Source organism: Oryctolagus cuniculus, chromosome 11, assembly GCF_964237555.1.
Source record: "Oryctolagus cuniculus chromosome 11, mOryCun1.1, whole genome shotgun sequence".
Lineage (NCBI taxonomy): Eukaryota > Metazoa > Chordata > Mammalia > Lagomorpha > Leporidae > Oryctolagus > Oryctolagus cuniculus.
The window spans coordinates 98,454,489-98,480,831 of NC_091442.1; the positions used below are offsets into that span (position 1 = coordinate 98,454,489).

The following is a 26,343-nucleotide window of genomic DNA, read 5'->3' on the forward strand; positions in this document are numbered from 1 at the left end:
TATCATAATTTATGGGAACTCTTCTACCATAATTTATTCACTTGTAGGTAAACTCATGACTTTGTAGAATGAGAATAACAAACGAGAGTGCTCAGAGAAGAAACAGAAATATATATGCTCTCTACTTATTATAAGAACACTTGTTGGGGCTGGTGCTATGGCATAGTAGGTTAAGCCTCCACCTGTAGCACTGGCATCCCTTATGGGCAATGGTTTGTGTTCTGGCTGCTCCACTTCTGATCCAGCTCCCTGAAAATGACCTGGGAAAGCAATGGAAGATGGCCCAGGTCCAAATGCTTGGGCCCTTGTACCCACTTGGGAGATCCAGAAGAAGCTCCTGGCTCCTGGCTTCGGATTGGCCCAGCTGGAGCTGTTGCAGCCATTTTGGGGAGTGAACTAACAGATGGAAGACCTTGCTCTCTCTCTCTCTTTCTCTCTCTCTGACTCAAATAAATAAATAAAATATTAAAAGAATGCTGGTGGAGAACAACTTGTTTATAAACAAGATGTTGCCTCCTCTTTCTGATCTAAGTGGCATGCTTTTTCATGCTATGTGTATTTGATGTGAAATGGTAACCTATCAATTTCTTATGTTATGCCTAATTACACAGGAAATGCCCTGATAAGCATCAGCATCCAAACAATAAAGATAACAGTTGGTGACTTGTAACCTCCAAATGTTATTACAAAGTTCTCCTTTCAGGCAAACCAAAATTTGCTTCCCATGACATTTAGTCTCCAGGCCTCTTTCTGTCCTCGGGCCACACTGAAGGGACTGCTTTCTCCATATCATGCCTCTGCCCTGTTTGTATCCTCTCTTATGTAGCTTATGTCACAAGTAGCTAAGGCTCCTGAGGAAGCGTCTCCAAAGAAAAATCATTCATTTATTTTCCCCTCCCTCCCTCCTTCCCTCCCTCCCCCCCTCTCTTTTTTTTCTTTTTCTTTCTTAGATTTACTTGTTTATTTGAGAGGCAGAGTTACAGAGAGAGAGAGAGAGAGAGAGAGAGATCTTCCATCCTCTGGTTCACTTCCCAAATGGCCCAGCTTGTTGGAGCTGGGCCAATCCGAAGCCAGGAGCTTCTTCTGGGTCTCCCACGTGGGTGCAGGGGCCCACGCATTTGGGGCATCTTCTGCTGCTTTCCCAGGCACATTAGTAGGCAACTGGATCAGAAGTGGAGCATCTGGGACTTGAACTGGATCCCATATGGGATTCTGGCACCGGAGGCGGAGGCTTAACTTACTACGCCGCAGTGCTGCCTCTCTTTCTTCTTTAATGCCCGCTTTGTGTGGGAATTAGGACAGATTTCTCATGTTTATTTCTTGTCCTTCCCCTGCTGTAGCATCCTTAGTTCCCAGTCTCCCCCCTCTCCTTTTTCTCCTTGTTTGGGTAATAAAACCATTATCTCATCAACAGTTACTTTAGATACTCTAGAGTCATCATTGACTCTCTCCTCCTTTATCTGTCACGTTGAACCAGTGGCAACTTGGCCAATTCTATCTGCACAATGTCTTTTTTTTTTTTTTTTTTAAGATTTTTTATTTATTTATTTGACAGGTAGAGTTAAAGACAGAGAGAGAGAGACAGAGAGAAAGGTCTTCCTTCCGTTGGTTCACTCCCCAAATGGCCACTATGGCTAGCACTGTACTGATCCAAAGCCAGGAGCCAGGCACTGCCTCCTGGTCTCCCATGTGGGTGCAGGGCCCAAGGACTTGGGCCATCCTCCACTGCCTTCCTGGGCCACAGCAGAGAGCTGGACTGGAAGAAAGGCAACCAGGACTAGAATCCGGAGCCCATATGGGATGCCGGCACTGCAGGCAGAGGATTAGCCAAGTGAGCCACGGCGCCTGGCCCTGTACAATGTCTTTTTTTTTTTTTTTTTTTTTTTTTTTGACAGGCAGAGTGGACAGTGAGAGAGAGAGAGAGACAGAGAGAAAGGTCTTCCTTTGCCGTTGGTTCACCCTCCAATGGCCGCCGCAGCCGGCGCGCTGTGGCCGGCACACCGTGCTGATCTGATGGCAGGAGCCAGGAGCCAGGTGCTTTTCCTGGTCTCCCATGGGGTGCAGGGCCCAAGCACCTGGGCCATCCTCCACTGCACTCCCAGGCCACAGCAGAGAGCTGGCCTGGAAGAGGGGCAACCGGGACAGAATCCGGCGCCCCGACCGGGACTAGAACCCGGTGTGCCGGCGCCGCTAGGTGGAGGATTAGCCTAGTGAGCTGCAGCACCGGCCATGTACAATGTCTTTTAAACCCATTTTTCCTGTTTCCCACTGCAAATTACTCAGTTCTCATTCTTTCTTGTCATAGCTATTATAATTTACCTCTGTGTTGGTTTTCCAACCTTTAATCTCTCTATCCCACCTTATTATGTGGTCAGAAAGCTTGCAAACTAATAAGACAAATGAGATGTGCATATATACAGAGAACAGTACCGGATAGAATTTGTAATCCAGTGCTTAAGGAAATGAATGGTTTGCTCAATATTATGTGAGGTCAGGAAGAGGCAGTTATCAAAAAGTCTGCCTGAGGGCTGGCGCTGTGGTGCAGCAAGTTAATGCTCTGGCCTGAAGTGCCAGCATCCCATATGGGCGCTGGTTCTAGTTCCCGCTGCTTCTCTTCCAGTCCAGCTCCCTGCTATGGCCTGGGAAAGCAGTAGAAGATGGCCCCAAGTCCTTGGGCCCCTGCACCCACATGGAAGACCTGGAAGAAGTTCCTGGCTCCTGGCTTCAGATAGGCGCAGCTCTGGCCGTTGCAGCCAACTGGGGAGTGAACCAGCAGATGGAAGATCTCTCTCTCTCTCTCTCTCTCTCTCTCTCTGCCTCTCCTCTGTGTAACTGAATTTCGAGTAAATAAATAAATCCTTAAAAAAAAAAAGAACAAATAAGGGTGCCAGAGCTGTGGTGCAGCTGGTTAAAGCCCTGGCCTGCAGCACCAGCATCCCATATGGGTGCCGGTTCAAGTCCTGGCTGCTCCACTTCCAATCCAGCTCCCTGCTAATGTGCCTGGGAAAGCAGCAGAAGATGGCTCAAGTTCTTGGGCCCTTGTACTCATGTGGGAAACCCAGAAGAAACTCCTGGTTACTAGCTTTGGATCAGCTCAGCTCCAGCCATTGTGTCTATTTGGGGAGTGAACCAGCGGATGGAAGACCTCTCTCGTTCTCTCTGTCTCTACCTCTCTCTGTATCTCTTGTCTTTCAAATTAATAAATCTTTTAAAAAAATGGTCACAACCCTCTCAAAAAATGATAAATAAGATTTGTACATAAAGAGAGGAATTTGGAAAACACTTTCATTTTGTAGCATTAGTGAGTTTATAACAATACAATAACTACTATTTATTGAACACCTCCCATATGCTAATTTGAGGGACAGGCATTATTACCTGTCCTGACACCCTACTTCCTGATCTGAGTTGCTGCAGATGATGTAGCCGAGCTCAGGAATTGTATGCTTACTATTATATAGTAAGTTTAAGTATTGAGACTTAAACCCAGGGAAGTTTGGCCCTACAACTCAGGCTTATTTCACTCAAGTTTATTCAAATCTCTTTGATGTTCTAGCAGTTCAGCTAGATAAGTGGCATCACAGGGGACTGCAACTCCACACAGGTGAATTGAGGTTATTCTACAGCATCATGAGTGACATTTGTCACCTGCATCATTATAATCAAGGGCTGGCTTGGAGATACATGAACATAAGACGTCATTATTTCCTTCAAGGAGCCCAGTGTGATCAGTGTTAGCATCACACTCTGTTGTTCTCGTCCTGGCTCCAACAGCAACTAGTTTAGATGAGTCGTTTCACCGATACAAGTTGCAGTTATATTTTCTGAAAAATGGAAGGCTATGACTACATAAGGAAACATCTTTGTTGTTGAAAACTCACTGTGGCCGGCGCCGCGGCTCACTAGGCTAATCCTCCACCTGCGGCGCTGGCACCCCAGGGTTCTAGTCCTGGTCGGGGTGCCGGATTCTGTCCGGTTGCCCCCCTTCCAGGCCAGCTCTCTGCGGTGGCCTGGGAGTGCAGTGGAGGATGGCTCAGGTCTTTGGGCCCTGTACCCGCATGGGAGACCAGGAGAAGCACCTGGCTCCTGGCTTCGGATGGGTGCAGGGCCGGCCGAAGCGGCCACTTGGGGGGTGAACCAATGGAAAAAGGAAGACCTTTCTCTCTGTCTCTCTCACTCTCTCTCACTGTCTAACTCCGCCTGTCAAAAAAAAAAAAAAAAAAAAATTCACTGTGCTTTTTATTCCTAACCTTCAGCTTTAGCTTTCCAGTCGATTTCACTCATTCACGAGCTGATTCATCCATTCGTTCATCGCATCAATATTTAGTGAACACCATCTCCATTCCTGCCATGAGGTGACATAGCGGGAGCACAAAGATGAGAAAGTAATCACCCCCGCCCTCGAGAAACTCACGGAGGAGGACAGAGGGCAAGTACAGCGTGCTGTCTCCACAGAGGCATCTACCCGATGCTACGGCATGCGGGGACCACAGGAAGAACTGGGGGTGACGATGGAAATGAGGGAGGAAAGCCAAGGCCCAGGAGCCCGCGCAGTCGCCCGAGGGCAGCTGGGGGAGGACGGTGGCCTTCTAGGGCCTCGCACACAGCAGGGCAGCCAGGGCGGCCTCCCTCCGGTTGCCTGGAAGTGGCGGAGGGCCAGTGCGGGAGCCGCAGCTGCGGGGGTGGGGGCTCCAGCGCGCCCCCCTCTCTCTCTGTCCCTCAGCCTGGGCACAGGTAGGCCAGGCAGCCAGGATGTGGAGACTGTTCAGTCCCCAGGGGCACAAGGCTGTAGTTGTCGGGCTGGATTATGCGGGGAAAATGACCATCCTCCACCGATTTTCTGTGGACGAAGTGCACGCATCGGCTACCACAGGAAGTAAGACAGAAGGGATGGTTCTTCCTGGAACGCTTTGCTATGCTAACACGGAGGTGTAGTTGTTGCTGTGCACAGTACACAGAGGTTTCTGTAACATGAGCGCATGAGGGCCTAAGGAAAGCCACATTGCTGACTTTTGCTAGTAAGCAAGATGTTAAAGAATGCATGATGGTAGCAGAAATCTCTCAGTTTTTGAAGTTAACTTCTATCAAAGATCACCAGTGGCATATCCAGGCATGCCGTGCCCTTACTAGGGAGGGATTGCGTCAACAACTTGAATGGATGATGTCACTATTTAAGAGTAGATCTTCCAGGGGCTGGTATTGTGGTACAGCAGGCTAAGCCACTGCCTGCAGTGCAGGCATCCCATATGAGCACCAGTTCAAGTCCTGGCTGCTCCCTGCTAATGCACCTGGGAAAGCAGTGGAGGATGGCCCAAGTGCTTTGTCTCCTGCCATCCATGTGGGAAATCCAGATGAATCTCCTGGTTCCAGGCTTCAACTTGACCCATCCCAACTGTTTTCTTTCTTTCTTTCTTTCTTTCTTTCTTTCTTTCGTTCTTTCGTTCTTTCGTTCTTTCTTTTTTTCTTTTTTTTTTTTTTTGAGAGGCAGAGTTATAGAGAGAGGGAGGGAGGGAGAGAGAGAGGTCTTCCACCTGCTGCTTCACTCCTCAAATAGCTGCAATGGCTGGAGCTGTGCTGATCCAAAGCCAGGAGCCAAGAGCTTCTTCTGGGTCTCCCACGGGTATGCAGGGGTCCAAGGACTTGGGCCATCTTCTACTGCTGTCCCAGGCTGTTAGCAAGGAGCTGTGTTGGAACTCCCTGATCAGCTGCTGGGTATCAAACCAGCGCCCATGTAGGATGCTGGCACTGCAGTGGAAGTTTAACCTATTGCACCACAGTGCTGGCCCCAACCCCAACTGTTTTGGCCATTTGGGGAATGAGCCAGGATATAAAAGATCTCTATCTAACTCTGTAACTCTGCCTTTCAAATAAATAAATAAATCTTAAAAAGAAAATAAAAAAGATGAAGTGATCTCTACTGACCTCTTAGAGATTTTGTGTAAACAACATGCTGAACTTTCCCGAAAGCTGCTAAAATTCATGGTTTAGATGTATTTATAGTAAGCTGATTTAGGCATTCTCTCTAGTAGCAAAATGAAAACCACTGTTTTGAAAACAAAGATGAAGTCTCACCTTCCAATTTACTTTCTCCTTAGTCCTTCCCAAGTAAGTTATTAGAGCTGTTAATTGACATTTTTCTCTTAAAAAAAAAAGGCTCCTGAAGACTGACTTGGAGTTTGCTAAAAGATCATGAGCATGAGTTAGAGGACAGAGGTCTAAGCTCTCCTACATTTGTTGCCTCTTGCTGCTTTACTTCCTCAAAATGCTGACTCTCCTGTAGTTACTGTCACAGTTAGTCGTCAGAGATTCCATCACTGAGATCAGTACGCTAGGTAGAAGAGAATGTTTTGTTTTCATATAAGTGCTTTCACTTGTTAGATGTAAAGGAAAAGACACTTGGACCACAAGTTCTGCTCTCTGTAAGAATGAGGGCTTTCTGATAGAGCTCATTTCTATTTTAATGAAAGATTGCAATGACCGAGCATCATCATCAGCTCAAGAAATAGTTGATCGGCTTTGGCACTGTGGTGCAGCAGGGTAAGCTGCATGCGTCTGAATCCTAGCTACTCTGCCTCTGATCCAGCTCCCTGCTCTTTCATCCTGAGAGACAGGATAGCTCCAGCGCTTGGGCCCCTTCCACTCACGTGGGAGAACTTGATGGACAGTTCCAGGTTCTTGTCCTTGTTCTGGCACAGACCTAGATGTTGCAGGCATTTGAACCACCAACCAGGGCAGATCAGTATCTCCCCCACTTTTCAAATGCTGAAAATAAATATAAAATTAAAAAAATAAACACATACATAATGTATTTGGCTGTGGGGTAGAACTAATGTTGAGCATTATTCTCCTGCAATAAGTTTCAGTATTTTCTGGAATGCACACCATCCCCTTATTGTGAAACCCTATAATATTCCTACTACTGAGTTTAATATCAGAAGTAGGAGTTGATTTTCACATTACAAAAATTATTTGAAAATAAGACATGAAAAATATTCACATTGTTTCATTGCTTTCATGTTATCTTTTCTTATGAGATTATGATCTTTTGTTTATTCATAGTTGCAATAGATTTTTTTTCATTTTTTAAGATTTATTTATTTGAGAGGCAGAGTTGCAGAGAGGCAGAGGCAGAGAGAGAGAGCGAGCGAGAGAGAGAGAGAGAGAGAGACAGGTTTTCCATCTGTTGGTTCACTCCCCAAATGGCTGCAATGGTCAGAGCTGCACGGATCTGAAGCCAGGAGCCAGGAGCTTTTTCCAAGTTTCCCACGTGGGTACAGGGCCCAAGGCCTTGGGCCATCTCCCACTGCTTTCCCAGGCCATAGCAGAGAGCTGGATTGGAAGAGGAGCAGCCATGACACAAACTGGCGCCCATACGGGATGCCAGTGCCGCAGATGGAGGCTTAGGCTACTGTGCCACAGTGATGGCCCCTGCAGTGTAACCTATTAACTAGAGTCCTCATGTTGGCTATTGTTCAGACTTGCTCATCCTACATATTTTCTACTCTGTATCCTATATTTCCTCACCCGCCCCCAGGTAACCACTGTTTCATTCTATATCTTTGAATATTTGATATTTTGGGGGGAGATTCCACATATAGCTGTGATCATGCAATACTTTTCTATCTCTGTTTGGCTTATTTCACTTAGCATAATGTCCTCTAGGCCCATACATACTGTGTGGCAAATGGCAGGATCTCCTTCTTTCTAAAGGCTGAGTACTGCATTCATTCTGTCTCTTTGTCTCTGTCTCTCCTCTCTCTCATACGCAGGCACACACAAACACATGTGGTATGTTTTGTATCCATTTGTCTTTTTTTTTTTAAATATTTATTTATTTATTTGATAGAGTTACACAGAGACAGAGAGAGAGAGAGAGAGAGAGAGAGAGAGAGAGAGAGAGTTCTTCCATCTACTAGTTCACTCCCCGGAGTGAATGTCTATCCAAAGCCAGGAGCTTCTTCCAGGTCTCCCACATGGGTGCAGGGGCCCAAGGAGCCCGAGTAGAAAATGTTCTACTGCTTTCCTAGGCCATAGCAGAGAGCTGGATTGGAATGGAGCAGCCCGAACTTGAACCTGCGCCCATGTGGGACTGGTTGGCACCACGCGCCAGCCCCTCCGTTTGTCATCTGACTGTCAAGTAGATTGTTTCCATAGCCGTTTTCTACTGGAGGGAAGGGACATGTTCCTGCATTTTCTTGTGTGCCTGTCCTGCTGGCCTCAAGTACAGACTCGCGTGTGTGTGTATGTTTGCAGACATGTGTGTGCTCTACTGTCTAGTCTGGCTCTCTAGTCAGACCAGTTGCAAGGAAACAGGTCTGAAGTCCAGCACCACCCAGAAGCTTTAGACAAACTAGATGCCGAGTGAGAAGGAATCAGAGATGAACGTGATAGATAGAGTGACAAAAATTCCTTATACTTTTTTTTTTTTTACTTGCTTTCTGTTTATTTTGAGAGGCTTGAAAGTCACAGCACAGTGATAGCTTGTTCACATGAATAGTTGTTAGTCTCACTGCCCTGCGCCATGAACAGGGGCCCTCACAGAGAGGCAGGGAAACCGACTCACAGGATCTTTTCCTGGAGCATCTTGCAAAGTGAGCTTTTGCTTTGGTTTTGCCCTTTGTACGGAAACACACCGATCTGGCTCTTCCTGCAGATTCTGGGGTTTGGGTTGGAAAGCGTTTCACCAAGCCACAGGGAGAGCTGCCATTTAGAACCACGGAAGGCAAGAGCCTTCATTTTATTTGTCAGCCAGAGGGCAGTATGACCTTAACAGCAACAGACTGCCTTGCGCTTTCTCCAAGGGCTTTGGCTCCTGACGTCTTAGGGTTCCAGTCTGCTTCCGGGAGGGAGGCTGTGCCTGCGCTGGCTGTGATGGCTGCCCCGTCAGTCGCCAGGACTGAGTTAGGAGATTTGGCTGGGTGAACTGGCATCTTCTCCTTGTTGCTCCACACGAAGCTTTTCCTTCAGAAACTTTGCTCTCTCAAAGAGGACTCTTTCCAGATACTGTTGTCTTCCCCAGATCCTTCTCTCTAGCTGTATAACATTTTCACATGACCCTTAAAGTTGGCGTATTATGGAATGTTATTGTGTCAAAACTCTAGAACTAAGTGAGACTCAGAAAAGGTTTTCAAGGTGGGAATTGGAATAAAAAGTTCAGTGACTTTGAGAAGCTGGCATTTGGTGCAGCAGGTAAAATGCTGCTTGGGGCGGTGGGGGTGGGGGTGCGGGTTGGGGAGCTTCGTGGCATAGTGAGTTAAGTAGCTGCCTGAGATCCCAGCTGCTCCACTTCTGGTCCAGCTCCCTGCTAACGTACCTAGGAAAGCAGAGGAAGATGGCCCACGTATTTGGGCCCTTGCTACTCAGGTGGGAGACCCAGAAGAAGCTCCAGGTTCCTGGCTCCTGGTTTGACCTTGGCCTAGCCCTGGCTACTGGGGGGCATTTGGTGAGTGAACCAGCAGATGGAAGATCTCTGTGTCTCTCTCTGCAACTCTGTCTTTCAAATAAGTAAATAAATAAATCTAAAAGAAAAAAATGCTGCTTTGGATGCCAGTAACCACATCTGAGTGCACGGTTTAAGTCCCCACCCTTTCAGATTCCAGCTTCCTGCTGATGTGTGCCTGGGAGTCCTGGAGTCCCTCCCTCTCACGTGGAAGACCTGAATTGAGTCCCTGGCTCCTGACTTTGGTCTGGTCTAGCCCCAGTTGTTGTGGGCATTTGGAAAGTGATCTAGTAGATGAAGCATTGTTTTCTTTATCTGTCTTTCAGATAAGAATACCGAGCAATTTTTAAAAATTTCAGTGGATTTTTTTTGACAGGCAGAGTTAGACAGTGAGAAAGAGAGACAGAGAGAAAGGTCTTCCTTCCATTGGTTCACCCCCAAAATGGCCGCTACGGCGGGCGCGCTGTGTGGATCTGAAGCCAGGATCCAGGTGCTTCCTCCTGGTCTCCCATGCGGTGCAGGGCCCAAGCACTTGGGCCATCCTCCACTGCCTTCCAGGGCCACAGCAGAGAGCTAGACTGGAAAAGGAGCAACCAGGACAGAATCCAGTGCCCCAACCAGGTCTAGAACCCTGGGGTGCTGGTGCCGCAGGCGGAGGGTTAGCCAAGTGAGCCGCGGCTCCAGCCTCAATGGATTTTGAAAGTAAATAGATTTTTGATTCAAATCTTTTTTGCTTCTTGAAAAATAGGTGAGCTCACAGTTTTTCTGAGGATTAAGTGAGGTACTATAGGTGTCAGTAGTAGACATAGCCAGTGACTGAGAACACACAGTGAGTGATGGGTGGTTGCTGATAGTGGTGACAGTATCTTATTATTTTGCAACTGGATTTTATTGCTGAAAATAGCAATAGAGTATTCACGAGTCACTACAAAGTTGTTAGGAGTACTGGATTAGATGGGAAAAATTTATAATCTGTAACTGACAGTCATTGTGTATTATTACAAAGAAGGAAATTTTGAGTCTCCAGATTAAAGTTACATTTGTTATACACCTAACATGAGGACAAATACATGGTTGTATCTGCGGAGCTTTATGTAATTTGTGTGGTTTAAAAACATTGATAGGAGGCAGGCGCTGTGGTACAGCAGGTTATGCTGCATCTCCTATTGGAGTGCTGGCTTCAGTCCTGGCCACTCGGCTGCTGATCCAGCTTCTTGCCAACGGGCCTGGGAAGCAGAGCACTTGGGTTCATGCCACTCATGAACTGGGAGACCCAGATAGGGTTCCTGGCTCCTGGCTTTGGTCTGGCACTGCCCTGGTCGTTGTAGTTACTCAGGTAGTGAACCAGTGGATGGAACATCTCTGCCCCCCTCTTTCTTTTTCTGTCATGTCCTTTCTTTCTTTCTTTCTTTCTTTCTTTCTTTCTTTCTTTCTTTCTTTCTTTCTTTCTTTCTTTCTTTCTTTCTTTCTTTCTTTCTTTCTTTCTTTCTTTCTTTCTTTCTTTCTTTCTTTCTTTCTTTCTTTCTTTCTTTCTTTCTTTCTTTCTTTCTTTCTTTCTTTCTTTCTTTCTTTCTTTCTTTCTTTCTTTCTTTCTTTCTTTCTTTCTTTCTTTCTTTCTTTCTTTCTTTCTTTCTTTCTTTCTTTCTTTCTTTCTTTCTTTCTTTCTTTCTTTCTTTTTTCTTTCTTTCTTTCTTTCTTTCTTTCTTTCTTTCTTTCTTTCTTTCTTTCTTTCTTTCTTTCTTTCTTTCTTTCTTTCTTTCTTTCTTTCTTTCTTTCTTTTCTTTCTTTCTTTCTTTCTTTCTTTCTTTCTTTCTTTCTTTCTTTCTTTCTTTCTTTCTTTCTTTCTTTCTTTCTTTCTTTCTTTCTTTCTTTCTTTCTTTCTTTCTTTCTTCTTTCTTTCTTTCTTTCTTTCTTTCTTTCTTTCTTTCTTTCTTTCTTCTTTCTTTTTTTTTCTTTCTTTCTTTCTTTCTTTCTTTCTTTCTTTCTTTCTTTCTTTCTTAAGTTTAGTTTATTTTCGAGAGACAGAGATCCCATGTGTCAGTTCCCTCCCCCAAATGCCCACAATGGCCAGGACTGCGGCCAGGGCTGTGCTGGGTCTGGGTTAGGGGAAGGCAGTACATGTCTTCCTGAGTGGCAGGTCCCAATTACTTGAGCCGTCACTGCTACTTCCCAGTGTCTGCATGAGCAGAAATCTGGAATCAGGCTGGAGCTAGAAATTGAACCCAGGCACTCTGACGTGGGACTTGGCTGTCTGAAACCAACATCTCTATCGCTCATGCAAATTCACACTCCTGTAGTATTTGATTTTTAAGCCATTGTCCCCTTGACCTTGGTTTCTGGGCCCTATGACAGTACTTTTAGGAATAATTGTAAATGTGCAGGAAAATGCATACTTTTTTATTCTTCATTAGGTACCCACTGGAGGTTACTGTCCCTCTATAAGCAATGGGAAAGTTGGACGAGAGTGCACGTGGATTAAGAGGAAAATCTTGAGGGGCCAGTGCTGTGCTGTAGCAGGTAAAGCTGCCCCCTGCAGTACCAGCATCCTATATGGGCGCTGGTTCGAATCCCAGCTGCTCCACTTCCGATCCAGCTCCCTGCCATAGCCTGGAAAAGCAGTGAAAGATGGCCCAAGTCTCTGGGTCCCTGCACCCACATGGGAGACCTGAGGAAGCTCCAGGCTTCTGGCTTTGGATTGGCCCAGCCCCAGCTGTTGCAGCTATCTGGGGAGTGAACCAGCAGATGAAAGACCTCTCTCTCTGTAACTCTGCCTTTCAAATAAAAAATAAATCTTTTTTTTTTTAAAAAGATTCAAATTTCGAAATAGTTTATCTCTGAAAGTCCCTAGACAGGAGTTTCCAATTTTCGGGTTTACAAGAGATGTTGTAAAATCCAGGCCAGCTGTTGACCTGGACGTTTTGAGCAACTTCTCATTCCCCTCCCATCTTCTGTCTGTTGTCCCACCTTGACAACAAGGGACGCACAGTTTCCTGAAGCAGCTATTCTGTTTTAAACCGCTGTTGGCAACTTGTCCTGGTGTTGGGTAGAAAGTACTCTTCTGGTAGCTTCTTAATACTCCTGCAAGTGATTGAAAGAGCAAATTCAATCTACCTGGAGCGAGGCTGCACCTGCTTTTGTTGTGTGTAACAGGTAGGATGCGCCCTCAAGGTGCTGCGTCTCGTCATTATGGACTCAGGAATTACTGTTCTGTCTGTATGGTGCCTCTATTTTCTGATGTGCCTGCCATCAGCACACTGATTTTTTTTTTAAGATTTATTTAGAGACATTATAGGTGCCAAACAAATGTGTGTATGTGTTTGCACATTTTCCCAATCTCTAATACTAGAGAATAAGATAAAATCGATGTACTGGGGGCCAGCGCTGTGGTGTAGCGGGTAAAGCTGCCAGCTGCAGTCCTGGCAACCTCCATGGGCACTGGTTTGAGTCCTGGCTGCTCCACTTCCCATCCAGCTCTCTGCTATGGCCTGGGGAAGCAGAAGATGGCCCAAGTGCTTGGGCCCCTGCACCCACTTGGGAGACCTGGAAGAAGCTCCAGCTCTGACTGTTGCGGCTGTATGGGGCGTGAACCAGCAGATGGAAGATCTCTCTGTCTCTGCCTCTGCCTCTCTGTAACTCTGCCTTTCAAATAACAAATAAATCTTAAAAAAAAAAAAAAAGAAAGAAATATAGGCAGAGTGACTGAGAGAGAGGGAGAGACATAGAGAGATCCATCTTCCATCTGCTGATTCACTCCCCGAATGACTACAATAGTTAGGAGTAGGCAGGGTGATATCAGGAGCCCAGCGTTCCATCCAGGTCTCCCAAGTGGGTGGCAGGGGCCCAAACACTTGGGTCATTTTCCGTTGCCTTCCCAGATGCATTAGCAGGGAGACTGGTTGGAACTGGGGATGGCAGCTTAATCCACTACACCAAGACCAGGGCTGTTTTGTTCAGCATTGTATTCTTGATGATCAGCACAGTACGCAGAGTACAAAAAGTGCTAGGGTGCCATTTATACAAAAATGAATATTTACTAGATACACAGGGGAAAATGTCTAGGCTGACATATTATGCTGTCTTTCAGTGTCTAGGTTTTTTTTTTTTGTTTTTTTTTTTTTTTTTTTTTTGACAGGCAGAGTGGACAGTGAGAGAGAGAGACAGAGAGAAAGGTCTTCCTTTGCCGTTGGTTCACCCTCCAATGGCCGCCGCGGCCGGCGCGCTGCGGCCAGCGCACCGCGCTGATCCGATGGCAGGAGCCAGGAGCCAGGTGCTTTTCCTGGTCTCCCATGGGGTGCAGGGCCCAAGCACCTGGGCCATCCTCCACTGCACTCCCGGGCCACAGCAGAGGGCTGGCCTGGAAGAGGGGCAACCGGGACAGAATCCGGCGCCCCGACCGGGACTAGAACCCGGTGTGCCAGCGCCGCTAGGCGGAGGATTAGCCTAGTGAGCTGCGGCGCCAGCCGAGTGTCTAGGTTTTCTCTCGTAACTGATGGGGATCTGATGAAGGACTTCAAGTAGGAAACCCATGTGAAACTGCCTTTTGGGAAAATCCCCCAAGTGATGCAGAGTATAACTGGGGTGATGGTGAGGGTTGGGAGCTGGAAATAGGGGTGCTAAAAGGTTATCACAGTAATCCAGAGGATGCCTGTGGATAGATCTGTATGTTGCTAGGGAAAGGAGATTATAAGGAAATAAAAATGTCTCAGTCTCAGGGCTGGCATTGTGGTGCAGTGGGTTAAACTGCAACTTGTAATGCCGGTATCCCATTGTAGCCCCTCCACTTCCAATCCAGTGGGACTAGAACCCGGTGTGCTGGCGCCGCAGGCGGAGGATTAGCCTAGTGAGCCACAGCGCCAGCCCTGCCTCTGCTTCTGATCCAGCTCCCCACTAATGTATCTAGGAGGTGGCAGGTGATGGTCCAAGTACTTGGGTTCTGCCACTCATGTGGGAAACCCAGATGGAGTTCCAGGTTCCTGGCTTCAGTCTGGCCTAGCCCCAGTTGTGGGCATTTGGGGAGGAAACTAGTGGAAGATAGCTTGCTCTCTCCCTCTCCCCCCCTCTCTCTGTTACTTTGCCTTTGAAATAAGTGTCTTTTTTTTTTAAAGATATATTTATTTACTTGAAAGAATTACACACAGAGAGAAAAGGAAAGACAGAGAGAGAGAGAGAGAGAGGTCTTCCATCCGATGGTTCACTCCCTGGATGGCTGCAGCCGCCAGAGCTGCGCTGATCTGAAGCCAGGAGCCAGGAGCTTCTTCCAGGTCTCCCACATGGGTGCAGGGCCCCAAGGACTTGGGCCATCTTCTACTGCTTTCCCAGGCCATAGCAGAGAGCTGGATCGGAAGTGGAACAGCCAGGTCTCGAATGGGATGCCGGCGCTTCAGGCCAGCATGTTAACCTGCTGCACCACAGCACTGGCTCCCACTCATGTTCTTAAAAAATTGCTATCAGTTGGCAAGGGCACTTTGGCATAGTGGGTTAAGCCACCACTTGGGATGCCACAACTCACACCTGAGTGCCAGTTTGAGTCTTGGCTGCTTCGTTTCCAGTCCAGCTCCTTGTTAATGTACCTGGTAGGCACTAGGTGATGACTTAAGTACTTGATTTCCCTGCCACCCTTGTGGGAGACCCAGATGGAGTCTGGAGAGTAAACCAATGGATAGAAAATCTCTCTCTCCCTCCCTCCCTCCCTCCCTCTCCTCCTCCTTTCCTCCCTCTCGCCCTTGCTCCCTCCCTCTCTTTCTGTCACTCTGCATTTCAAATAAATGAATAAATAAATCTTTAAAAATCCTAATAAATAGGAGCCACTCATCTAGTTTAGCAAATAGCAGCTCATACAATGTTCATAACATGAATTTCTTATGAAGCTGGCATCCTGTATGAGCTCAGGGGTTAGTGCCTGTGAATGGTTTAGTGGAAGCTGACATTTCACAAACTCTTCAAGTCCAGCTAGTGATGGAAGAAATCCATGTGGGAATTAGATCATCAGGAGAACAAAAATTGAGTTAGTTTAGCTGTACCATAATTAAGAGATTCTAAAAACTAGGGTTCATGTTTATCTAGCATGAAAGAAGTTATCTGTTGAGATATACATAAATATACTTAGAAGGGGCACTGAGACTGTACTTTTTGAGTGCCAGTGTGATTTCTAATTTCCCATCAAAGATGGAGAAAAGTTCATGAGAATAGAAAAGAAGTATCAATCTCCTTATATTTAAAATACTTGTAGACTTTTTTTTTTCATGGAGCTGTGGCCTTACAGCATCTTACCACCAGGGGGTGCCCTGGGGTAATACTTTTCAGCCACACCAAGGTCTTTTCTGCTCTATTAACCGAATAAAAAGCAGACATTTAGATTTGTTCATTGTACTTCCAATCTGTACTCACTAATCTTTGAAAAGTGCCACTTGAAATTAAAAAACAAGAAAATAATTAGTGAAAATTATTTTAAATGTGAGTCATCAGTGTGTGATTCCTAAGGAAAAGACAAACATATTTTGTGTGGTTATTTGTTTCCTTTCTCAAGAGAGTCAGGAAGAACTGAAACCCCACCAGGGTTTTACTGGGTTGAGTTAACGTTGGTTCTTTATGTTCGTTATTTTTTGTAGCATCATTTTTTATATGTCTATCAATCAATGCTGTAGGGATGCATTATCACTGAAATAGTTTTCATTCTTTTCTTTCTTTTTTTTAAAAGATTTATTTATTTGAAATGCAGAGTTAGAGAGAGGCAGAGGCAGAAAGAGAGAGAAAGAAAGAGATCCTCCATTCTCTGGGTCACTCCTCAAGCGGCTGCTACGGCCTGAGGTGGGCCAATCCGAAGCCAGGAACCAGGAGCTTCCTCTGGGTCTCCCGTTCGAGTACAGGGGCCCAAGGACTTGGGCCATCCTCCACTGCATTCCCAGGCCATAGCAGAGAGCTGGATCAGAAGTGGAGCAGCAGTGGCTTAACCTGCTGTGCCATAAAGCTGGACCCCCATTTTGAGGTTTAAAACAGGAAAACCCTTGTTCTTTCCTCTTATGGAGGAAAAAAAAAACTGTAATATTTCTTATACTCTTTTTTTTCTTCCAGAGAAACCTTTTGTTTAATTGTACTCTCGTTTATAATAGAACATCCTAAGGAAAAAGACTGGAAGAGTCCAGTGTTAAAAACCCTAGGTTATCAAATGGCAAAGAGTTATAACAGAAAGAAACATTTTTTTCATGATTTGCTTCTGTTCCAAATTGTCTCTGCCTTTGCCACTCCCCCAGCCCCCCACCCCTGCTTGTAAATCTAAAAGTTTTCATTAAAAGTAGGCCACAGCCCCTGGCCGGCTGATAGTTGGCACTCGTATTCCGGGGCTAACAAGGCATCAGAAGGGCCGGGCCAGGGCTGGGCTGACTTCTGACCTGCACACGCAGTTTTTTTCTTCTCATTAATCCTTTGCACAGAACAGATGCGCTGGGTGCAGTTTTAGGCCAGAAGAATGTCCAAAATATGTGGGTGTGAACCTGGCCATGGGTTCGCTGAGTGCGCGGTGCAGATACCCGGCTGGAAACAGGTCACATGGTAATGAAAACGCACATTCAGCATGGCATTGTGTTCGGCAAAGTGGCCATTCCCAGCCATGGAGCACACAGGGGAAGCAGGCATTCATGTGGAACTGCTTTAAAACCGGGTTCTTGTGCACCCTGACTGCTGGGGGGAGGGAGGGCAGGGCTCCCAAGTGCCCCCTGGAAAATGAGATCAGGAGGGTTTTGCCCTGCATAAGAGAGTTTTTTAGATCACCTGTCCTGATCCTTCAAAAGGAAGACAAAAGCCCTATGAACCAAATAAAGGGAAGACTTCAGGATGAAGACCCAGGGGCAGAGGTGCTTATCCCAGTCGCATGCTGAGAACCATGGCTAAGCAGAGAAATGGGATTTTCCTCATTTTACTAAAACCAAGCCAAGCCAAGCTCTACCTTTGCATGTTAAAGGGTGAAATAGAAAACTCTGCTGGGAGCATAACTTAATTAGGGTAGAGCTCCTTTCTCTCAAGTGTGTGTGTGTGTGTTTATGTGTGTAAATACATTTAGGATCATTTGTAAGTATGTAAGCAAAATATTGAGGTTTTTAAAAATTCATTAAAATTTTTTATCGATTATTTTTAACTTATTTTTTAAGAATGAGAGAAGGGCTGGCGCTGTGGCGCAGTGGGTTAACGCCCTGGCCTGACATGCCGGCATCCCATATGGGCGCTGGTTCAAGTCCCAGCTGCTCCACTTCCGATCCAGCTCTCTGCTGTGTCCTGGAAAGGCAGTAGAGGATGGCCCAGGTCCTTGGGTCCCTGCCCAAGTGTGGGAGACCTGGAAGAAGCTCCTGGCTCCTGGCTTCAGATCGGCGCAGCTCTGGCCATTGTGGCTGGTTGGGGAGTGAACCAGCAGATAAGAATATCTCTCTCTCTCTCTCTCTTTCTCTTTCTCTCTGCCTCTCCTTTCTCCAAGTAGCTCTGGCTTTCAAATAAATCTCTAAAAAATGAGAGAAATGTATAAACATTAGACTAAACAGCTTTTAAAATAGAAACAAGGCGATATTTGATATTGTTAAATAAACATTTTATTTTATGTCATTACTACAGTTAGTTGTTGGTGGTGTACAGAAACAGCAATGGAAAGTGCTTCCCAAAAGAGCAAATATATTAATGGAGATATTGTATCTGAAGTAAAGAAGGTGACACTATATTTTTATTATTTTTTTAAACATTTATTTGAAAGGCAGACCGACAGAGAAAGAAAGGGAGAGAGAGAGATTAATCTTCCATCTGCTGGTTCACTTCCCAAATGGCTGCAATGGCAGGGATCCTGAAACTCCATCTTGGTCCTCCATGTGGGTGGCAGGAGCCCAAGGACTTGGGCCAGCTTCTGTTGCTTTCCCAGGTGCACTAGCAGGGTGCTGGATCAGAAGTGGAGCAGCTGGGACTCGAACCTGCGCTCACATGAGAGGCTGGCATTGCAAGTGATGACTTTACTTGCAACGCCACCACATTGGCCCCACTTTATTCTACTTTCAGCTGCTCAGTGTTAGCATTTGTGTATTCACTGATTCCTTTAGAACAGGTAGTATGCTGAGGAAGTATGAAATTAGGAACTCGGGGGGTCATGAAGAGATCTTAGGGTTGTTGTATCTGAAAAGAAGCAAGGTTAGAGGAGTCCAGAGAGAGGAGGATCAGGCGGCATCTGGATTCACTCTCCAAGTGGAAACGTTCCATGCTGGGAAAAGATAGGGATACGGTAAGTTCTGGCCAAATATTGTGCTCTTCAAATAAGCTGACCATCGGGCAGCTGTAGAAAAGATTGAAGTGCCAAAGTGCTGGGGCTGGATTGTGGTGCAGCGGGTTAAGCCGCCGCCTGCAGTGCTGGCATCCAATATGGGTGCCAGTTGGAGTCCCAGCTGTCCGCTTCTGATCCAGCTCCCTGCTAATGTGTGTGGGAAGGCAGTGGAGGATGGCCCAACCTGGCACCCACATGGGAGACTTGTATGGAGTTTTGGGCTCCTGGCTTTGTCCTGGCCCATCTCTAGTCAAGGTGGCCATTTAGGGAGTGAACTAGCAGATGGAAGATCTCTTCTTCTCTATATCTCTGCCTTCCAAGTAAATAAAATAAATCTCAATAAGAAAATAATAATAATAATAATAATAAATCTGATGGGCTGGTGTTGTGGTTTAGCAGGTAAAGCCATTTCCTACGGCACTGGAGTCCCATAGGGGCACTGATGCATGTTCTGGCTGCTCCACTTCTGATCCAGATCTCTGATATTGGCCTGGGAAAGCAGTGTAAGATGGCCCAAGTGCTTGGGTTCCTGCTACCCACTTGGGAGATGCAGTTGCACTTCCTGGCTCCTGGCTTTGGCCTGGCCCAGTCCTGGCCATTGCAGCCTTTGAAGATACACATGTCCTTTGGTACAACAGCTTCACCACTAGGAATGTACAATGTGCAATATTTATTACAGTGCTGATTTAACAGTGTTCTTAACAGGATTGTTCATGGTAGCCCCAAAGTGGAGATATTATACATATGCATTCACTGTACAACGAAGGAATCAACTGTAGCATAGTTATAAAATGGAAAATTATACAGAAATGAAATACAGCAGCTATGGCTACCAGCAACAACGTGAGCAAAAGAAGTAAGACAGTATGTACAATAGGTTTCCTTTTATAAAGTAGTCAAAACAGTGTTTTAAGGATATACCCATGGGGAGTAAAACCAAGGAAAAGCGAGGATATGATGATGAAAGTGACCATGATGGCTCACTCTGGAGGGATGGGAGAAGAAAAAAAAGATTCATTCTCCAGGATTAGCCAATATTGAGGGATTTCTAGAAGGAAGAATAGAAAGTTGAAGAGTTGAAAGTATGTCTAAGAGAATAGTTACCAAAAAATAAAATATTAAGTTATCACATGCACATTTTAAAATATTTTAGACTATAACTTAATAGTGTGGGTTTGTCTTTTTGATGAACTTACTACCGGAAATCTTATGAGGGTAGCTGATAGGGAAAATTATGAAAAAAAAATTTGCTTTGACTCTGTGGTCTCCTCCCTTCTGAACTGCATCTCCTCACTTGAATCCTGAATTTCATTTCGAAATTGTCTAATGAAGATGATCGCTGCTCTCTGAGCCTAAGGGATTAACTCTTCCAGGAATTTGTATTTTAAGAGATTTTTTTTTGAAGACTTAAAGGTTTTAACAACCTCAAATTAGATCTCAGTTGATGGGGTTTAAGTTATTTTTCAGAAATGTGGGGCAGTTTTTCACAAGGGAGCTCACGGGCCGGGGTTTGGGAGTCGCAGGCAGCATCTGTGGGGAGAAGGCCCCATGGAAGAGATCCCCCTCTTTGGTTTGAGGCTGGTGTCCTTTGAAACTGACAAAGACTTTGAGCACTTTGCTTGAAGTTTTTATTGTGTGACTGAGAGACGAAGTCTTTATTAACTCAGTGGATTGTAAATCGTGAGGCAGCTATTCTCAGCGCAGTCAAATGGAATATAACCAAGCAATAAAACGTGAAATTTAGACGTCCTTCATAAAGGAAACTGGAAAACAGATACTGCTGGCTGAACTGCAATCAGTGTTTTTTTCTTACAGAGAATACATTTTAAGATCATTAATTTGGCAGAGTTAGAAAAGATACATTATTACATAGAAGTACAAGAATAAGACTTCTGTTGAGTTTATGATGCATTCCTTGGATAATTATCCCCAAGAGTGGACCATCTCCAGACAGAACCCATGGTTAGGGGTGGGTGTTTGGTATAGCGGTTAACATGCCATTTGGGATGCTCACAACCAGGAGTGCCTGGGTTGAGTCCTGGCTCCTCTGCTTCTGATCCAGTTTCTTGCTAAAGTGTACTCTGAGCCACGGCTCAAGGACGTGGGTCCCTGCCATCCACGCGGGAGACTGACATGGAGTTCTGGGCTCCTGATGTTGGTCAGGCCCATTTCTAGCTATTGTAGGCATTTGGGGAGTAAGGATGGAAGATAGTTCTCTGTCTCTCTGTCCTTCAAATTAGTGAAAATAAATAAAAAAAAAAACCAGTTAATTGAAAAGGAAACAATGGGGTGGGTGTTGTGATACAGCAGGTTAAACCACTGCTTAGGATGCCTGCATTCCATATCAGAGTGCTGGTTTGAGTCCCAGGTACTCCGCTTCCAATGCAGCTTCCTGATAGTGTGGCTGGGAGGCAGCTGATGACAGTCCAGATACTTAGGTTCCTGCCAGCCATGTGGAAGACTCGGATGGAGTTCCTAGCTCCTGGCTTTGGCTTGGCCCCAGCTCTGGCTATTGTGGGCTTTTGGGGAGTAAACCAGCAGATGGAAGATCTCTCTCTCTCTCTCTCTCTCTCTCTCACACACACACACAGTCCCTTTCTCTCTGTCACTCTGCCTTCCACATAAGGAAATAACTTTAAAAACGGAACCATGACTTAAAAAATTAAATAGCTATCTGGTGTACTAGGTACTTTGTGGAACTAAACTTGCAGCTAACAGAATAAACAAGGTGGATTACATTCTGTTTAATACTTAAAATTCATTTGGTGACAATAATTACTAAATTACTCCCAAATTGTGGGTAAAAATAATTGCTCCTATGTTAGATAAGATGGTAGCTAAGCTGTGTGTATGTCAGAGAGAGAGAGAGAGAGATAAAATATGTAGATCGCACACCCACATTTCCTTGAAAGTTTCATTAGTTTCTGAGTGGCCAGAGAAACCTGTAATAGATGTCAAAGTAGTCCTTTGAATCTTTTGATGCACCTTTTCTCTAGGGTAGCTAATCTATTTGCCATCATTAATAGAAATCTTATTTTTTGTTATTTAATTTCTATTATTCAATTTTTGTGGAAATCTTACAGGTGCACAAACATGAATGCATAAGGGTATTCACCGGAACATTCAAAAAGAAAAAAAAAAAAGTTGGAAACAGGTTAAAAATCCACCTTAATAGAAGATTGTATTACGATGTCAGGATATGATGGAATACTGTCCAGTTATTAAAATGGGTGAGCTAAGTTTTTAGTATAGATGCAAAAGATTTCCATTCCTACTACATTACCTTCTCTCTCCCAGCCTGCATCTATGGCTTCATAGTGATCAGCTAATAAAAGAAGAGAATACTCAGGCCTGGTTTACAGATAGCTCTGTGCAACGAGTAGGCGCCATTCAAAAGTGGACAGCTGCAGTACGACAGCCCTTTTGCGGGCTATCCCTGAAGTAATTAAGGCCAGTCCTCTTAGTGGGCAGAATGTGGAGCAGTGCACCAGATGATTCATTTTGCTTAGTAGGAGAAATGGCCACTGTGCATGTGTGCCAATTCATGGGCTGTAGTGAATGGCTTGGCTGGAGAGCCAGGGACTTGGAAGAAACACAATTGGAAAACTGGTGACTAGGAAGACTATGGATGGCATACATGTAGAGACCTCTTTAAATGGGTGAAAATGTGAAGATGTTGGTGTCCCATATTTTTGTTCACCAAAGGCTAACCCTAGCAGACAAGGATTAAAAACAATCAGGTGACAATATGATATGCTCTTGTGGATACCAGTCAGTCTTTCCCCTAGCCAGCCCTGTCATCACCCAATGGATTCATGAACTTGATGGCCAAGGTGGCAGGGACAGAGGTTATATATGGGCTCAGCGGGATTGACTTCATTCACCAAGGCTGACCTGGCTACAGCCACTGCTGAGTGCCCAATTTGCTGACAGCAGAGACCAACGCTCAGTCCCTGTGTGGCACAATTTCCTGGGGTGATCAGCCAGCCACCTGGTGGCAGGTTGATTACATTGGACTACTTCCATCGGGGGAAGCATTTTGCTCTGACTGGAGTAGACACTTGCTCTGGATATGCATTTGCCTTCCCTGCACACAGTGCTGCAGCCAAAACTACCATCTGCGGACTTACAGCATCCCCTGTCCACCATCGTGGTACTACACACAGCACTGCCTCTGACCAAGGAACTCACTTCACAGCAAATCAAGCCTGATCAGGGGCCTATGCTCCTGGACTTCTTCCCATATTCCCTACCATCTTGGAGTAGCTGGCCTGGAAGACTCTCTTACTGTGCCAACTGGGTGGTGATTCCTTGTAGGACTGGGACAAAGTTCTCCAAGAGGATGTCTATGCTCTGAATAAGAGTCCAATATATGATGCTGTCTCCCCTTAGCCAGGATTTTTTTTTTAAGGATCAAAGCTTTCTTATACTTGTAAAAGTCTCACCAAAAAAATATTAGACAAATGTATGAATATAGTTGAAATGTAGACATTCATTCGGAATTTTACGTAATAGTTAAATTTATTATAAAATAACCTTATCCCGTCTATCCTTCAGCTGATTTGCATACTGTGGGAAAATTGGTTAACATTTCATCTACAAAAGACATGCTGTATTTAAATCCCCTCTTTCCCTCAACACCATAGCCAGGATTTACAGGTCCAGGTATTAATAGGGTGGAAATGGGAGAACTACCACTTACTATTAGCCATGGTGATCCACTAGCAAAAATCTTTTTTTAAAAAAAGTTAAAGTTTAAAGCTTTCTTTACAAAGCAGAGAGTGAGAGAGAAAGAGGGGAACAGAGAGAGGGGAGAGGAGGGGAGAGGAGGGGTGGGGTAAGGGGGGGGAGAAGAGTAGAGAAGAGAGGAGAGATATCTCTGCCATCCTTCTACCCACTAGTTCACTCCCAAATGCCCATAACAGCCAGAGCTGGGCCATGCCAAAGTCAGGAGCTTAGAACTATCTATCCAGGACTCCCACAAGGCAGGGGCTCAACCACTTGAGCTGTCATCTGCATTAGCAGGAAGCTGCATCAGAACTGCAGTAGCCAGTACTCGATCCAGGCACTCTGCTATGGGAGGTGGTATTCCCAAGCAGAGGCTTAACCCACCTGCCACCATGCCTACCCATAGCAAAATTTGTGATTCTTGTCCCTATGTCCTTACGCTCTGCTGGCCTAGCAGCCTTAGTTCCAGAGGGAGGAATGCTTCCTGCAGGCCACATAGCAACGATTTCACTGAACTGGGAGTTGAGATTGGCGCCCGGCCACTGTGGGCCCCTCCTGCCTCTGAACCAACAGGCAAAGAAAGGAGTTACTGTGCAGCCTGGAGTGATTGATCTTGACCCCTGAGAAGAAATATACCTGTTCCACCACAGAGGGAGGGAGGGACACATCTGGAGTAGAGGACATCTCATAGGTGTCCCTTAGCATTGCCATGACCAGTGATTAAGATCAAGGGGCAGCTACAACCGCCTAGCCTTTGCAGGACTGCTAGTGGATGTATGGATTAGGGCACTCTATCAGGTGAAGATGGACAGGCAGGTGCTGAAGGCAAAGGGAATACAGGAGCAGTAGCCGAAGAAGGTCATTCTGAATGCCTGTGACCCTGTGACCAGGTACGGAAATGGATACTGTAAATGTCATCAGTGTTAGTTCGTTTTTTTGTTATGAATGCTTATGCACATACATGCACACACTCAAGGATACTTCAAAAAGTTCATGGGAAAGTAGAATTAAAAGTTAACTGGATGGCCAGTACTATGGCATAGTGGGTAAAGCCGCCGCCTGCAGTGCCAGCATCCCATATGGGCGCTGGTTCGTGTCCTGGCTGCTCCACTTCCGATCCAGCTGTCTGTTATGGCCTGGAAAAGCAGTTTGAAGATGGCCCAAGTCCTTGGTCCCTTACACCCATGTTTGAGATCCGAAAGAATCTCCTAGCTCCTGGCTCCTGGCTTCAGGTACAGCCATTGCAGCCATTTGGGGAGTAAACCAGAGGTTGGAAGACCTCTCTCTCTCTCTCTCTCTCTCTGCCTCTGACACTCTTTAACTCTGCCTTTCAAAAATATAACTAAATCTTTAAAAAAAGTTAATTGGGTGTAAAACATTTTGAAGTCCATGGAAAGTTTTATCCTGGTAAAAACATTTTCTATCAACTTTTTGAGGACCACTAATGTATGTGTGCATGTGTCTATTTGTCTAAAAAAAATCTTTGTTTTCTTCCTCCTCTTATCCTCTTAGTATATTTTTTTAAAAAGATTTATTTATTTATTTGAAAGGAAGAGCTACAGAGAGAGAGAGAGAGAGGGAGACAGTGAGAGAAAAAGAGAGATCTTCCATCTGCTGGTTCACGCCCCCAGATGGTTGCAAAAGCCAGGACTGGGCCAGGCCAAAGCCAGGAGCCAGGAGCTTCTTCCACGTCACCCACGTGGTTGCAAGGCCTCAAACACTTGGGCCATCTTCCGCTGCTTTTCTTAGGCCATTAGCAGGGATGTGGATCAGAAGTGGAACTGCTGGGACATGAACTAGTGCCCATAAAGAATGCTAGCATTACACACGGCAGCTTTACTGCTGTACCACAATGCTAGCCCCAGCATAGCATTAAATTGACTCTGTATCACGCAACTGAAGTGGTGGTTAAATTATCAAGTTAAGTTATCAAGAAGACTGCTGTGACCCAAGAACTTTGCAATTTCCTCAAAAGAGAGGGTTAGTACATTTCCAATTGTATGCAGGATAGTCGTATCCTGTTGGGTGGAAGTATGAGCTTGTTATTATCTATATTTGGAAATTAAATATGGTTTGAAGAGGTGTCAGTATATGCTAAAGTTGACCAGAAGTGGATTTGTGATCACTAGTTTTATGTGCTAAACTGGCTAAGCCACATTGTAGCATCCAGAAGTTTGTTCACACACTCATCTGTGTGTTTCTGGGAAGGTATCTTTTTAAATAAATGAATCATTTTTAAAAAAGATTTATTTATTTATTTGACAGTAAAGTTACAGAGAGAGAGGGGGAGAGACAAAGAGATCTTCCATTCACTGGTTCACTCCCCCAAATGGCCACAATGGCCAGGGCTGAGCCAGGCCAAAGCGAGGAGCCTGGAACTTCATCCAGGTCTCTCATGAGGGTGGCAGGGGCCCGAACACTTGGGCCATCTTCCACTGCTTCTCCCAGGTGCATGAGCAGGGAGCTGTATCGGAAGTGGAGAAGCCGGGACTCTACATCTTCGAAGGTGGCTTACCTGCTACATCATGATGCTGGCCCTGAAGCTGTTTTTCAGATGTGATTAACATTACAATCAGTAGACTCTGATGAAAGCTTTCCATTATGTGGTTTGCAGAACAATACATACAGTCAATTTCATTCTTAAAAAAAAGTATTCAAATATATGCCTCAATACTCATGGAGAGAGATTTGGAGATAACGCACACCAAACCAGCAATGTGCATTATTTGCTGGGGACTGAGGTGGTGTTGAAGTCAGGAAAACAGCATAGTTTCCCCTTTTTATTCTGTGTAGTTTCTGTCATTGAATTTCCTCCTAACTAGAGTATGCTTTTCACATCTGTCCTTTATTTGAGTCCTCTCAAATAAAGATCTTGCTTTATTTTGAC

At 45.4% G+C, this 26,343-nt stretch overlaps 1 pseudogene; it reads left to right on the plus strand.

Moving 5' to 3' along the window:
- Positions 1 to 4,006: 4,006 nt before the first annotated feature.
- Positions 4,007 to 5,342, plus strand: LOC127491058 (ADP-ribosylation factor-like protein 5A pseudogene; annotated as a pseudogene).
- Positions 5,343 to 26,343: the final 21,001 nt, after the last annotated feature.